The sequence below is a fragment of the Perna viridis genome, chromosome 9 (assembly GCF_037379345.1).
Source record: "Perna viridis isolate PV_CMFRI_1.1 ecotype Kerala chromosome 9, ASM3737934v1, whole genome shotgun sequence".
Classification (NCBI taxonomy): Eukaryota; Metazoa; Mollusca; class Bivalvia; order Mytilida; family Mytilidae; genus Perna; species Perna viridis.
Window position 1 is genome coordinate 14,131,638 of NC_142453.1, and position 12,093 is coordinate 14,143,730.

The 12,093-nt window shown below is 35.5% G+C and overlaps 1 protein-coding gene across 16 annotated transcripts in view; it reads right to left on the reverse strand.

Moving 5' to 3' along the window:
- The window catches only part of LOC148606876 (nitric oxide synthase-like protein), a 152,988-nt gene that overhangs the window by 123,094 nt on the left and 17,801 nt on the right, over positions 1-12,093 (reverse strand). For 5 of the 16 annotated variants that reach the window (XM_088547287.1, XM_088547282.1, XM_088547290.1 and 2 more), the window contains exon 2: positions 3,219-3,274. The exons of 1 other annotated variant lie outside the window; for it this stretch is intronic. The gene's annotated coding sequence lies outside the window, so the exon portion shown is untranslated. Of the gene's footprint in view, positions 1-2,158; positions 2,294-3,218; positions 3,275-3,445; positions 3,726-9,841; positions 10,047-10,071; positions 10,176-12,093 lie in introns of those variants that run through there. 10 more of the 16 variants (XM_088547293.1, XM_088547289.1, XM_088547284.1 and 7 more) reach the window with 6 other exon arrangements.

Sequence of the window (12,093 nt, forward strand, 5' to 3'; positions counted from 1 at the left end):
CTGAAATACACAAGTAGTTTAATTGACTTACTGCGGTCAAATCATCGGTGCTTTCATTAAGATGACATTGTGAAATTGAAAGAAAAATATTCATCCATTTTCCAAACATGTTTACAATATGCCGATTTGTTTGTTTCTTTGTTGTTTTTTTTTTTTTTTTTTTTGAATTTTTAGACATTTTATGAAAGAAATTATGGTGATTTAAGTTTCTATTTCAACTCCTTTCATTGACGTTATACATTCATGACCACCAGTTATAACTAACAAATTAATAAACAGAATTTCAATATTGATTAACGTAAAGATCTCCCAGATTTAACTTGCGTGTCTTGATATAATAATGATGGTATATCCCCATTCATTCTAAAGAACATTCTTCCTACAACTGTGCAATATAATTTACTAGAAATTAGATTACAAAAGAGACATCTTTAAAATATTTTTGTTTCTTCTTGATAACCCCATGTAGCCTGGGCTTCTTATTGTAAATTTAAATTTAAATACATTTATATAGAAATGTCTGAAAAATTCCCAACGATGATAGAACTGTCAAATTTGCGATGCAAATTTTTGGTTGTTTCCTCCGCAGGACTCGAACTCGTACCGCTGTGACATCTACAGCCTAGCTGGCCGAGTGGTCTAGGGCGCTGGACTTTGTGCAGGCGGTGTTGCCATAGATGTCACAGCAGTACGAGTTCGAGTCCCGCGGAGGGAACGACCAAAAATTTCCGACGATGTTAGAACTGTCAAATTTGCGATGCAAAATTTTTGGTCGTTCTCTCCGAGGGACTCGAACTCACAAAGTTCAGATTCAGATATAGTAGTAAGGCGTATTGATGTATAGCATGTAGTGCTTGTACCAGCCTTAGACTAGGACCTAAAAATGGATAATGTTTTCTCGTTTATTCCATCTGGAGAAGTTGTTTGTAATTTCTTCACCCAAAAGCTTTCCCGAGACACTCTTTTACATTTGACCAGTTGTGTTCTATGATCGTTTGTTTGTTTGTTTGTTGGGGATTAACGTCCGAGCAGCAATATTACAGCTATATTCAGACGATGAACATGAAATTGAGCCCCGTGCAGGTCCGGGCGTTAAAAGAATAGGCCTGCAGCAGCGCTAAGCTTGTCGTTAAAGGCGACTAAATAGTGCTCAGAAACCTAGCCGGGGGCTAGGCGCTCTGCCCACAGAGCAACTGGGATGTGTGCCCCAGGTGGTGGAAACCACTATGGTTGGCGGTCAGGTTTTCCGTATTATAGCCCGACAACCGCAGCATGTAACACGCCAGGGGTACCCCATTCCACCACCTGGGGCACACATCCCAGTTGCTCTGTGGGCAGAGCGCCCTAGCCCCCGGCTAGGGATCTGAGCACTATTTAGTCGCCTTTTACGACGAGCTTAGCGCTGCTGCATGCCTATTCTTTTAACACCCGGACTTGACTTGCAAAACCGAAAATACCATATACCTTCTCCAGTGCCGATGTGGTATGCAGTACGTTGGCAAAACAGAACAACCTTTCAACAGGCGTATGAATGATCATCTCTGTGACTACAAATGTAAACCAGACCTCCCTCTAAGTCGCCATCTTAGACACACCCAGGAGGATCTCCACAACATTGTTGTTACGATCATAGAACACAATAAAAACTGGTCAAATGTAAAAGAGTGTCTCGGGAAAGCTTTTGGATGAAGAAATTACAAACAACTTCTCCAGATGGAATAAACGAGAAAAAATAATCCATTTTTAGGTCTTGGTCTAAGGCTGGTACAAGCACTACATGCTATACATCAATACGCCGTACTACTATATTTTAACTTATTTTAATTGTTTTTCAGTTAATTTTTATTTTAAATTTTGATAAAAAGACCCCCTTTGTTATTTTCATTCAGGCTCCTTATCATTTGCTTGTGTGCCTTTGATAAAACTACTATCACCCACAGCGTACGTGAATCAGCTTCTGAATCTGTTTTGATCTTGAACTTTGTGAGTTTTATGCTCATAAAGTTTTATAAGTTTAATGCTCATAAGGTTTGATGAGTTTTATGCTGAATAAGGATATCAGTTATCCGAAATATATATGGACGATGTTAAAACTGTCAGATTTGCGTATATATATAGTAATATAGTTAACATACAAATCGTATACAAGTTGTCTTACGAGGTTAAACAGATACTGGATTTTTTCCTTTTTTATTTTGTTGTTTTCTTTCGTTTTTTGTTGCTTGTCTCTTGCTTCACCGCAGTTTTTGTGTTCTTTGATGTTGTGTTTTGTTTCGCTCTTCGGAAGGCATCTCTGTATCGTATAGAATTTGTTTAGTTCGTTAGTCATGCAAATGATAGAACTTAATATATGTAGACATTGTATTAGAGTAATTAATTAAGGAAACCAAGATTCTAATTATCCTATTCTAAAATGGCAAAAATTGCAAATGAAATAAATGTTCTCTTATCACAACCACAATATTTGAAGGAAACTGTCATTAACATTTAAACAAGAAAAAGACCTTTATTGAAATTAACATACTATTTACGATATGAAGTAGTCATAAATTTTCCTAAGGCTACTTTAATAGTAGTCTTGTCCTAAGTTGTTTTTTTTTTTTTTATTTTTTTTTTTTTTTTTTATTTATTTTTTTTTTTTAACAATTCTTGATATTCCTAAACAACGCCTGTAGAGTGTATCAGTTTCTTTTTTTTATGTTTTAACAAGGGATTCAGACCTTTTAAAACTGATTTTTAAGTGTGTTTAATCGTGTTATAATTTTCCACAGCAAAAGGCTGTGGTCACGCCAAAGTCCATTAACCCCGTCGAATTTTTTTTGCGTCTGTCCCACATCAGGAATTTCTAGCTTCTGTATGTTTTGTTTCGTTTTCACTTCAGTTTACTTTTATGTTGCCAGAGTATATTGGGAAACCATTTAGCTGTACTTATGTATTTTTTTTTGCAGCTGCAGCCTGTCCTGCAGTGTGCTGAAGGTTTCCTTGAAGACCCAAGGGTGGCCTTGAGGCGATATTTTTTTCATCCTGCTGGTGGTGTTGTCTCTTTCACATATTCACCATATACATTCTTGTTATACATGTATGTTTAATCCTTAAATTTTAATATTCATATTCCGGAATTATTCCATTATTTCGAGATGTATACATATATATTTATTTATATATTTGCTTTCTTTTTTTTTATAATTTTGTAAACATAGTACTTATATATGACATACCTTAGGATCTGTTCATCCAACAAAATTAATCCATTTCATTAACAAATCTAAGTTTCCTGAAATTACGAAATGCAATATTTTATCAAAAGCGTCAACATACATAGCTGCTTAGTTTGAAGCGGTCCACTTTCTCCGATTAGATTTCTTTAATTAATATAATCTTCAAAGGAAGTCTGAAACAATTAGACATCACCATGTGAGCATGAGAACTATCATCATATTATTACCGTCGTACTGCGTTAAAAATATCCGTCGTTTTTAACGCAAAGTGACCATTCCTTTTAACTGGAACATTTATTTTTAGACAGATTCAATGATCCCTGATGAAATGCTGTCGAAATAGACTGTATGTCAATCAAAACACTATCACCCTCTATGTATGGTACATTTTTGTGTTTATTTCTATATAAGGAAACCAAGCAAATAATGTACAACGAATATTTGTTTGACATCCTCCGATCCGTTAGAGTACATATGATGCTTGATGATTAGTTATAACCTTTAGCAGCCTACGTGTATATTCAATAGACTACAATTAAAAACAAAAAGGAAAGTTGGTTTGTAGTATTAGGGCAACATTCACTTTAAACGAATTAAAGTGTGAACTACAAGCTCGAAAAGCCTGAATTACTTACTGGCTTAATATAATAAGCAACAATCTATTTTTTTATTGTTGTAAAAGCTATCAAAACTAAATCATGTACTTAAATGTTTAGCAGATAACTTATTGTATTGCAGATTTGAAGGAGCGAATCATGGATTCGACGGTGAGCTTACTGCCGACGCATTAGCGGAGCCAATAAATGGTATTTGCCACCGTCAAACCTAGATTGACGACAACTCATCGAATACAGTATATACCGTTAACTCCATTCTAATTAAAATCTCCACGTGCGTAAAGAATTTTTCGACAGTAAATCCATGAATTTACGAAGTTATCCCATGAAAATCCACGTTACAACGAATGTTGCATAAAGGATAATGTATGCCTTAGTCTTTTCTACTTTCTACAATTAGTGCTTACATAGTATACTGTTTTATTTTTACAAGTGCCGTCTTAAATTAATCTTAGCGTTCTTAAGAATCAACAAAACTGTTCTTGTGAATTCAGACACAGAATCTCACATGTAACATATAAAAATGAAGCAACATTTATATGTTTACAAAGGAAATGATCACTTACTACAGAATACATGTTTAGAATTAATAAATAGACGGCTGAGTTCAGTATTTATCACATGATAATTGGCGTTAAATATTTGTGTCGCAAAGAAAATCTTTATTCTAATAACGTGCATTAATTGATTGTTCTTTGTAAGATAGTTTTGTATTATGTTAAAATGTGTTGTTATTTAGTCATTCAAATAAATGAAAAAACTTCATATGTCAACAATGTAAAAATTACATAATGATATCATATTCGTTTGTTTGTTTGTTGGGGTTTAACGTCCGAACAGCAATATTTCAGCTATATTCAGACGATGAACATGAAATTGATGATGAAATGAAAAAGGGATGGGACACAAGGACAATGGGGTCGACAAATTTTGATTGCCACTGGAAATGGGGAGAGGTGGGTAGGGTCGGGCAATTTAGCCTACTGTGGCGGAGCCCTATGGTTCCTACTCCGTGAGAATACCACAGTAGGGTTCTTTAACGTGCGAGGAATGTGGCATCTTTCCCAACACGGTGCACCACTATGGTTTGCGGTCAGGTTTTCCGTATTATAGCCTGACAACTCCAACATGTAACATGCCAGGGGTACCCCATTCCACCACCTGGGGCACACATCCCAGTTGCTCTGTGGGCAAAGCGCCCTAGCCCCGGCTAGAGTTCTGAGCACTATTTAGTCGCCTTTTACGACAAGCTTAGCGCTGCTGCAGGCCTATTCTTATAACACCCGGACCTGCACGGGGTGATATCATATTCGAAAATTGCTTAAAACTAAAATTGCTTGAAACTTTAAATGAAATACTATTAAAATGAAAATTTCTTATGACTACTTTAGTCTTACAAGATTTTAAGTAACACCATGAAAATTGAGTTACCTACAATATACAAACACATAATATACAGAAGAAATTCTTGCACGTAAGCAACCCTTTAAGACACAACCGGCGAAATTCATTTAGATTATCTTGGGTAATGGAATGTATACCATTCGATTGACTTTTTAATGTACTGTAATACATTGCCAAAGTTTTTCTCCATAATAAATATTTTTTATCACACCTACGATAAAAGGTAAAACAAAACTTACCAAATCCATAAACTCTACGCAATAGTCGATGGGAATATAGTCAATAGTCGCAATAGTCAAAATATAATAACTTTAGAATGAACCGACAGCTTTTTTTTTAAACAAAAAAAAACAATTTCATTTCAGCATTGTCAACATTTTAACATAAAGTTTAGTTGAATGGCAATTTTATCTGATTACTTTAGTCTCACTAGATTTTGATTGTCATCATGAAAATTACTTCTTAAAATTGTGTGATTTCATTAAAATAAAATAGATTGCAGAATAATAGCGTTTCGAAGCATTAAAAATATCCACAAAAATCATCATCAAACGCTCCCACAATTGTCCTCACAGGTTCCCAGGTTCTGTTCAATTTTGTTCGAAAGCCCGTTTATAGTGCAAGTCCCTTCAATAATCGGGCAAAATAGGAAAAATATAAACCAGGTCAAAACCTATCGATCTGATAAGATATTCCACAACTGTATACACCGTTGTTACTCTAAAACAGGTGGAGTACCTATGTGTAAATACGTAGTTGCTTATAACAGATTCTCACACGATTCCAGATCATCTTCTTAATATACCGAAGATGTTTACACAATGTTTGATTTTTTTCCCAACCCAGTGTAGTTGACACAATTTTTAACATGATCGGCATTTCAAAGAGAACAAATTGTGTCCAGCTGCTCTCTGACCTATTCTTTCACTTATGAGGTTGTTTATTAGCTGATCTTCTCCAAACGAAGGTACATAGTTTAGCAAGATCCTTTGATCTCAGTTTCACAATATAGATGACGTTTTGTCTTTAAACAATCTTGGATTCAGGGATTTATACATCGCATCTCCACCCCACCCCAAAAGAAATTTGAGATAATGAACACTGTAGACGCTTTGAAGTCAGCCTCATAGCTTGACTTACTTTCAGGGATCGATTGAAATAAAAAAAATCCTGACCAAACTACAAATGCGATGATTTCTCATTTCGTATCGCCAACTTTCCTTTTGTATCTATGGCAACATTCTTTCACCATCTGCGTTTAGAATTTTCATATCACAAATTATACGCTATGTTAGAGTTTGTCGAAACTACGTGGACTATTTCTACCGCGTTAGACTTCTTACAATTAGGCTTCTGGAACAAGGTTATATCGCTACAAGGTTGATATCATCACATAGGCTACTGGAGTTCTGGAGTCATCAACTCATGGATCATCTCCCTAACATCAGTCAGAGCCTGAACCTCTCAGAATTTCTGCATTCGCCATTTATATAGTATTATATATGTTTTCTGCGATGTTTATCTTTAACATGCTATCATAAGAATTAAAATATCAGAGTTATAAAATGAGCATCAACTTGTGATTCAAGTAGGATTCATCTAACATGTAGGTAAGGGAGTGCATTTGGATTTCTATACACGGCACTGAGCTAGGAAGACATAAAATCATTATGCAACTTTACTTATCAACGGCTCGTTCTCTGAACTTAATAATTAAGTACTGCCACGTAGCATTTAAGGAAACATACTGTTAAGAATGAAACATTTAAATCAAACGAAACCTAATATTAGAATGCTTGTATATAAACAATGATAAACTAAGCCTATGTATTAGATATATACATCTTCTATCCTACATAGCAACACTTAGATGAACTGTCCCGTACTACCATATATCGTGTACTAAGTTACAGCCCTGGATTAATCCTACGAGGAGGAATGACCCGGCCAGCGAAAGCTATATTTTATATAACCTAGCTGGCCGTGTGGTTTAAGGCGCTGGACTTTGTGCAGGCGGTATTGCTATGGAAGTCACAGCGGTACGAATTACAGTCCCACGGAGGAGGGAACGACAAAAAATTTGGTTCGCAAATTTGAGTTCTAACATCGTTGGGAATTTCCGATGGAGCAGTGTAGGCGTATAGAGTTGTCACATTCTGAACATGTATATATATGTCTATAGTGCTACATGTTATGATCAGTAATCCTAAGATAAATGGGTTTAAATAGTTAAAATAGAAATAAGATTCAATTTTAATATTCGAAATAGATATCATACTGTGAAAGTACTTTAATTCGTGGATACAAATTTTCGTTAATAAGGGTAGAAACAAAAGTTCGTAGATTCTTGAAATCGTGGTTTTAATGTTATCAGTACACATATCAAAGGAAATCTCCTTTTCGTTGGACATCAAATTTCGTGGTTTGGCCTTCCCATAAAAAACACGAAAATTGGTACCCCTCGAACAATAGTTCTTTTACAGTGTACGGCTATAACAGAAAAGTTAAGATATTGCATTTCTTTATAGCTTTTCAATAACAATGCTTGTAATTACGGGGCACCGAATGGGACTCTTGTGGTTTTCTACTCAAAATTCAATTTAGTACTGACAAAAAATTTATTCAGATTAACAAACTTTAGAAGATACTTCAAACTTTCCATTTTGTATCACAAAAATCTATTTTGAATGCAAATTAGTTTTTACAGATTCATTTGTATATGCAAATGAATTCTCTCATCACGATTTTGTAAGAAGGTTTCTCATTGGATATAGTAACCGCGGGTCTCGCAGACGAAGGTTTCCGATTACTTCGAGCAACGCAGGACAGTTAAGTCCGTTTTAAGTTGCATTCTACAGTAAAACTGTTTTGAAATTACAAAAATTGCTATTATACGTCTTCTATGAGATTTGTTTGATAAAACCAAGGGCCGATTCAGGCGGGGGCGTGGTGGGCGTGCACCCCCCCCCCCTTAAAATTTGCAAAGCAGGGTTGTCAGGGGTAGATTTAGGCGGTTATAGGTTGAAGTTTTCTCGCTAATTTTACAACAAAAGATATCATTGCACCCACTCTAGAAGAATATTTCAAAAAAAAATACCTCAATTTTTTTTCGAAATTTAACTGTGCGCCCCTAATTTAAAATCCTGGATCCGCCCCTGAAAACAGGTTTTAAAGTACGCATTTTTTCTACTTTCGATTTATTGGGATTTTCCCTGGTGAATCACGTGATCATTTCCTGATATCTTTCAACTCAACTATAAAATTCGTTTGCCAGACCTGTTAATCGCAACCAAATATGTTAAAATTTATGTTAGAATTTTGTGACCCATAATTGACTTTTGTGACACGGAATTCATAGTCCCATTTGGTGGCCCTTAGTAATCACAAAGTGATGGTATTAAAAAGATTATCAAATTAATATAAGGAGGATGAAACCTTAAATGTTCCCGAAGAAACATTAATTTAAACACCGAAGTCCTTTCAAATTTTTTGTTATTAACTTCAAAAATGGTAAAATTTGTTATGATATGCGGTTTTTACTGTTCTTATATAATCGTATATTGTCATGGTCTGAAATAAGTATGGGCCGATATGTCCGGCTTTGGTGAGAAACCATGGGTCGAATTGTCCGGTATTGATAAGCTGATTGCTTCGTTTTCGTAAACATTTTGACCATCCATATCTATGAAAAAGCTGATTCGATTTGTATTTTGATCATCAAAGCTAGTTAATGTTTCCTACGATGTGTGGTTCTCAATTGCATAACCACATATACGAGAATAAAGCTGCCATGATGCTACGTGTGGCCATAAACTGAACCCAGTTTATAATACAACTATTAACGCTCTTTTCGGGAGCATAATATAATGTTTTCCTTTACTTTGTCAGTACAACTAAATACCTTTAGTGTCAAAACATAATTAAGTATGAAAAAGAAACAAATGAGCAATAAATCAAATTAATTAATCCATGTCAAGTATTTATTCTACAACACTGATTAACTCCAAGTTATAGTTCACCTTGCTATATAAGACAACTATTAAATACTAGGCCCCGTGCAGGTCCGGGTGTTAAAAGAATAGGCCTGCAGCAGCGCTAAGCTTGTCGTGAAAGGCGACTAAATAGTGCTCAGAAACCTAGCCGGGGGCTATGCGCTCTGCCCACAGAGCAACTGGGATGTGTGCCCCAGGTGGTGGAATGGGGTACCCCTGGCATGTTACATGCTGGGGTTGTCAGGCTATAATACGGAAAACCTGACCGCAAACCATAGTGGTGCACCGTGTTGGGAAAGATGCCACGTTCCTCGCACGTTAAAGAACCCTGCTGTGGTATTCGATAGGAGTAGGAACCTTTGCGCTCCGCCACAGGAGGCTAAATTGCCCTACCTTACCCATCCCCCTTTTTCCAGTGGCAATCAAAATTTGTCGACCCTATTATCCTTGTGACCCATCCTTTTTTTTTCTTCATTTCATGTTCATTTAATCATCCATTTCATGTTCATTGTCTGAATATAACTGAAATATTGCTGCTCGGACGTTAAACCCCAACAACAAACAATTAAATACTAGTAGTTTTAGGACAGCTTGATTATTTTGTACTTACAATGTAACATTTTAGTTTCCGACGTTCTCATCTTTTGTAGTAGAACTTATTAGCGAAAATTTGTTTTTTTATCAAATAAATTCCATTGATTGGTTTCGTCGCCGAACAATCATTCTCTTTAAGGCTTGATATTTCTATCTATACTTATCATCAATAACATGTATTGTGTTTTATACACGTAATAAAAGTGACACAACCATTTATTGTAAAATGGTCAAATTTCCACCAACCTTCGATTTACACAGAATCATTTCCATATCACTTCATACCCAGACACCCGATGTAAGATAAATCTCTCGTTTATGGTATTCCCAATCATTGTTTCTCAACTTTTATGATAATTTATGAATGTTATCTTTAATTTGAATGTTTGTTCAATAATCGTTATTTCCTCGTGGTGATTTATTAATAGATGACCCAAGTTTTTAACAATGTCGACAACATTTAAAAGTATAGTTATTAATTCATTTATTCTTTGATGTCTTTTAAACAACATTAAAGAAAGTTATTTATTGCATCATTTAACCAAACTGAATCAATTAACGAGACTTAGTGCATACTTAAATTTATAGAGTGTTGTTCGCTCCCCAAAATGTTTTAAAACTAAATGTCACTTTAAACGTGAAATAATTTCACAATTAAATTTCTATCATTCAAAAAGGACAATGATTCTTTTAAATACCACGGGCTGAAATGCCCCCACGTTCTATATTTTCAAGGGGTTGATTCACTAACACTAGTTTCGGGCCTCATTTCTTTTTCTTTTTTTGTAGAAATTTAAAATTTCTATTTGAGATTTCCTATTTGCATACTTGAAAGCTAAACCAATATCTGACTCCTATTATACAGGAAATACAAGCTGTTGTGTTATTATTTAGTCACAATGAGGTCACAAAATACTACTTCTATACAGTTTCGCCCCGTGTAGGTCCGGGTGTTAAAAGAATAGGCCTGCAGCAGCGCTAATCTTGTCGTAAAAGGCGACTAAATAGTGCTCAGAAACCTAGCCGGGGGATAGGCGCTCTGCCCACAGAGCAACTGGGATGTGTGCCCCAGGTGGTGGAATGGGGTACCCCTGGCGTGTTACATGCTGGGGTTGTCAGGCTATAATACGGAAAACCTGACCACAAACCATAGTGGTGCACCGTGTTGGGAAAGATGCCACGTTCCTCGCACGTTAAAGAACCCTGCTGTGGTATTCGATAGGAGTAGGAACCTTTGCGCTCCGCCACAGGAGGCTAAATTGCCCGACCTTACTCATCCCCCTTTTTCCAGTGGCAATCAAAATTTGTCGACCCTATTATCCTTGTGACCCATCCTTTTCTTTTTCATTTCATGTTCATTTTATCATCCATTTCATGTTCATTGTCTGAATATAGCTGAAATATTGCTGCTCGGACGTTAAACCCCAACAAACAAACAAACAAAATCTATACAGTTTCAAAGAATTTTTACCAAAAAAAGGATAGGATTAGGGGTAGTTTTTTAATCGAGAATTATAGAGCACAAGCTTTCAACAACAAAATAGTTCGTCAGGAAATGTAATGGTACAGAAGGTTATTTTTGTATAAATTGCGAAGAGTTCGACAAGTGCTCTCAATATTTTATACTTTAAAATTTTTCATGAAATGAAGCTATTTCACAACACTTTGGTTAAATTTTCTAATTTTGCTTTATTTCTATCTTCAATTTTAGTACAACACATGCATGAACAGGAATTAGTCTTTGTTTTTGGTGACTGCATATATTAAACTAATGAATTATGCAATTTTCAATTTTTTAAACCCTTTAGTTTTTAGGGCTACATTTGATGTTTTCTGAGCATGCCCCTATGATTATTGACATACTGTGGTGATGCCTATGACTAATGGTTAAATTGTAAACCAGATCAATGAATTGCCACTGAAATAGTATTTTGATGGTTGACTCATGTCCAGGTCAGTGAAACAAAGTATATTTATTCGTTTCTCCATGACATTACATTTGTACATTTATGAAATTCCTTTTCTTTTAATCATTATTTTTCCAACAAGATTTTAAGTGATATGTTTTCCAAACACATGAAATCAAAACAAACGATGACGATCAGGACTCTATCTACCGCTTCGTTTGATCCATCTTCAATAAAGACTGGTTGGATTTATAGGGTTTTAAAAACCTTCTATATTACCGAACATAAGGCAGAAGTTATTGTTATTACTTGTTAAGCAATCGAACAAAACGGTTTTGTCATATCATATATTTTAGGCAAA